This window comes from Ictalurus furcatus, chromosome 11 (assembly GCF_023375685.1).
Source record: "Ictalurus furcatus strain D&B chromosome 11, Billie_1.0, whole genome shotgun sequence".
NCBI classification, from domain to species: Eukaryota; Metazoa; Chordata; class Actinopteri; order Siluriformes; family Ictaluridae; genus Ictalurus; species Ictalurus furcatus.
In genome coordinates this window covers 21312148-21316893 of record NC_071265.1, presented here as the reverse complement: position 1 = coordinate 21316893, position 4746 = coordinate 21312148, and positions in this window count along the sequence as shown.

Sequence of the window (4746 nt, the reverse complement as noted above, 5' to 3'; positions counted from 1 at the left end):
CAGGATAGTTTTAACAGGCTTAGTGGTTCGCACACTTGCCTGGGGGCTCGAATGAAAATTATGTTGTTCCAGACCCAAAAGACATTCGTTCTTCTTTGGAACACAAATGAAGACATTTTTAATGAAACCTGGGAGATGTCCGTCCCTCCATTTACAGTCCATGTAATCAAAACTATCAAGCTCCAAAAAGTTCATAAAGGCATCATAAAAGTAATCCATGTGACTCCAGTGGCTTAATTGAGTTTATGAAGCGATACAAGTGTTTTCTGGGCAAAAAAACAAAAAGATAATTAAATTTATGATTACAACCTCACAAGGTTGCAACGGACATGCAAATACATGCATAACCCCAGAAATGTGGAAGAAGTGTGGCTTCTGCTTGGTTAGAATGAAAACATACACCCACACTGGCCCTTTCCAGTGTGATACATCCCTGATATAGAGGATGTTTTGTAAATAAAGTTACATTTTGCTAAAAAGTATTAATTTCCGCTATATATGGAGACTTTTGGGACACTCTGTATATATCATGGAACACCTGGCTATGCTTCACAGGTCTTTTTATACAGGCCTATGAGGGATTTTTTTTTTTTTCATTTTTGGCTACCGTCCATTTCTTATTCACATGTACTTGTTATCAAGAAGATTCTCAGACCTGTGAAAGTCTTCATTAGTCTGTATTTACAAATGTTGTTAGATAGATAGATAGATAGAGAGGGAGCAAGGGAGGGGGGTGTGGTGGCTTAGTGGTTAGCAGAGCTTGCATGTTCTCCCCTGCATTGGGGGTTTCCTTTGGGTACTCTGGTTTCCTCCCCCGTCCAAAGACATGCGTTGTAGGCTGATTGGCATCTCTAAATTGTCTATAGTGTGTGAATGGGTGTGTGATTGTGTGTGCAATTGTGCCCTGCAAAGGGTTGGCACCCCATCCCCTGCCTTGTGCCCTGAGAATCATGGGATATGCTCCAGACCCCCCTCCCGACCCTGTGTAAGGTAAGCATTAAAGAAAATGGATGGATGGATGTATCAAAGAGGAGAAATTCACAGATTACAGCAGCTGTCCAAAAGAGTCAAGTTGACTTCAGAGAGTCTTCACCACTGATTTGCATTGACCCTTTCTTCTAAGGGGACAAGTGGACCCAAACCATGGCAGCAAAATGCCCCCACAGAGTAACCAGTGTAACATAATGGTTTTTTTTTTTAAATTTAATTTGTCACCTGCCTACAAATTAAAGGGAAAACAGATGGCTCTGTGGGGGCGTTTTGCTGGCAGTTCCAGAGCCGTGTCGTTTTGGGAATTGTATGACTGTTTCCATACCATACTCAATGTGAGAAAACATATCTGAAGAAGATCTGTGAGAATAAGCTTCTGTATGACTGCAGAGAATTCATGCAAATGTCAGTAATGCTTCAGTAAAATTATCAACATGTCAGGACATCTGAGATATGCAAAACCATGGCTGGAGTGTACTCTTCAGTTTTAACCCCTATAACAAGAACATCAGGCTAACCTTTGTAGATAATCCTTGGTTGTGCATGTGCAGGCTTGCTTCACACCTCTACCTCTGTACAACAGTTGTTGATTTCTCCACCTGAGTAGCATTTCTAGAGTCTACACAGAATAAGCTACCCCTAAACTAGCATTCACCTTAGCATCAGTTTACATTTTTTTTTTAATCTTTAATATTTAATCTTTAAAATTTAAAATCTGCAGTGCGATAATCTGCCAACTACATTTGACAATGGTGTCCTCCATATGCTGTCATATACACCTTGTAGAAACAGATAAAACAACAAGATAAAGACCAGATAAAAACAACTTTAGCAAGGCATTTAAGCCTCATTAATTTCTGCACCTAAAGAGTAGGTGTTGTTCAAAACAAGACAAACCAAGACAAGATAAGGCCTATTTAGTCAGACAGTGTATATAGCCTGTGGGAGACATTCTCTGCCAAATATTTAGCTCATTAATTAAATTAAATAACATCAATCCATCCATTTTCTATAACACTTATCCTACTGGGTCATGGGGAGCCTGGAGCCTATCCCAGGGGGCATGGAGCACAAGGCGGGGTACACCCTGGACGGTGGTCCAATCCATCGCAGGGCACATTCACATTCCCATTCATACACTACGGACACTTTGAACATGCCAACCTACTATGCATGTCTTTGTGCTGGGGGAGGAAACAGGAGTACCGAAACATGCAAACTCCGCATACACAGGCAATGGCAAGAATCGAATCCCCAACCATGGAGGTGTGAAGCGAATCTGCTGGTGTGTAGATTTCAGAGACCTGTACATGTTGCCAGATTACACAGTCTGTGCACTTCCAGCCTTGTTTGTAACCTTTTGGTGCACCCTGTTTTTGTTATCAGTTGTGTAGATGTATGTATGTATTTTTATACCAAGATGCGTTAGTCCTTTGTTCTACATTCTTGTTCCTGGATTTTCGTTATCACAGATACATATTAAGTGGCTAAACCAGTTTATGTTTTGAATAATTACTAGACACTATTCATTTCCATGTTGTTTCAATATTTCTTAATTTAAATATTAATAAAAAAATAAATACGCGCACGGTGGCTTAGTGGTTAGCACGTTTGCCTCACACCTCCAGGGTCCAGGGTTCGATTCCCACCGTGGCCCTGTGTGTGCGGAGTTTGCATGTTCTCCCCGTGCTGCGGGGGTTTCCTCCGGGTACTCCGGTTTCCTCCCCCAGTCCAAAGACATGCATGGTAGGCTGATTGGCATGTCCAAAGTGTCCATAGTGTGTATGTGATTGTGCCCTGCGATGGACTGGCACCCTGTCCAGGGCTAGGTGTATGTCCCAATGGTTGAAGTTTTGGTTGGTGATTGGGACCCACACTTCAATACTGCAGTCAGTTCTCTGACTCATTCGGATTATTTGAGACAAACTGGAAATGGTATTTGAGAAAGGATTTATTGCTTAACACATGGTGGCTTAGTGGGTAGCACGTTTGCCTCACACCTCCAGGGTCGGGGGTTTGATTCCCATCGTGGCCCTGTGTGTGCGGAGTTTGCATGTTCTCCCCGTGCTGTGGGGGTTTCCTCCCCCAGTCCAAAGACATGCATGGTAGGTTGATTGGCATGTCCAAAGTGTCTGTAGAGTATGAATGCGTGTGTGAGTGTGCCCTGTGATATATATATATATATATATATATATATATATATATATATACATGTATATGTGGTGTATGTGTATATATATATATATATATACACATACATATTTGCATCCGTCTCCTTCTCTCCGTTGTGACAGTGCCCTTGGCAAATATGAGCAAAGAAGGCTGTGAATTTTTTTTTATTGTTTAATCTTTTGATTAAAAAACTATTACATTTGTTCACAAATATTTATGTATAATTATAATAGATCTTTAGGTGTACAACAATTATTGGCACCTTCATAGTCAATACTTTGTGCTACCTCCCTTTGCCAAGATAACAGCTCTGAGTCTTCTCCTATAATGCCTGATGAGGTTGGAGAATACATGACAAGGGATGTGAGATTATTCCTCCATACAGAATCTCTACAAATCCTTCAAATTTCAAGGTCCATGCTGGTGGACTCTCCTCCTCAGTTCACCCCACAGGTTTTCTATGGTTCTCAAGTCAGGGTACTGGGATGGCCATGGCAGGACCTTGATTTTGTAGTCAGTAAACCATTTTTGTGTTGATTTTGATGTATGTTTTGAATCATTGCCCTGCTGGAAGATCCAACCATGGCCCATTTTAAGCTTTCTGGCAGAGGCAATCAGGTTTTCAGAGGAGTCCATGATGTCATGTATCCTAACAAAATGTCCAGGTCCTGTGACAGAAAAACAGCCCCAAAATATTAAAGACCCACCAACATATTTAACCGTGGGCATGAGGTACTTTTCCATATGGCTACCTCTCTGTGTGTGCCAAAAAGCTCTATTTTGGTTTCATCTGACCATAGAACCCAATCCCATATGAAGTTCCAGTAGTGTCTGACAAACTGAAGACGCTTGAGTTTGTTTTTGGATGAGAGTAGAGGCTTTTTTCTTGAAACCCTTCCAAATATCTTGTGATGTAGGTGACTTCGGATTGTAGTTTTGGAGACTTTCTGACCCCAAGATTCAACTAACTTCTGCAATTCTCCAGCAGTTATCCTTGGAGATTTTTTAAACCACTCGAACCATCCTCTTCACAATGTGTTGAGACAATATAGACACGTCCAATTCTAGGTTAATTCATAACATTTCCAGTTGACTGGAACGTTTTAATTATTGCCCTAATGGTTGAAATGGGCATTTTCAATGCTTGTGCTATTTTCTTATAGTTTAGTTTTATACATACAAAATTGCACATTGTTTATGATTCAGAAATAAAAAAGCTTTGTTTCAGTCCTAATTTTAATTCATTCAAATTTTGTTCAAAATATAATCCAACAATCGAATCGAAATCGTGACCTGAGTGTACCTATCGTTACACCCCCAATTTCTACTTTTCCTTAGTGTACTGCTTCCATCTGAAATATTTTACAATTTACTTGTGTATGATTACAATAGATGTGGCAAATATAATATTACAGTAGTGTAGCTACCTTTATATGTTCATCGGTTTGATCAATTATCTGATAACAGCTTTAGAATGAGCATATGTTTTCAGACATTTCGTAGAAATGTAACGCTAGACGCTTCTCCATCGCCATCTGCAGAGAAACTGGCGCATGGCGCTAAGCTGCAGTGCGCATGCGCGGA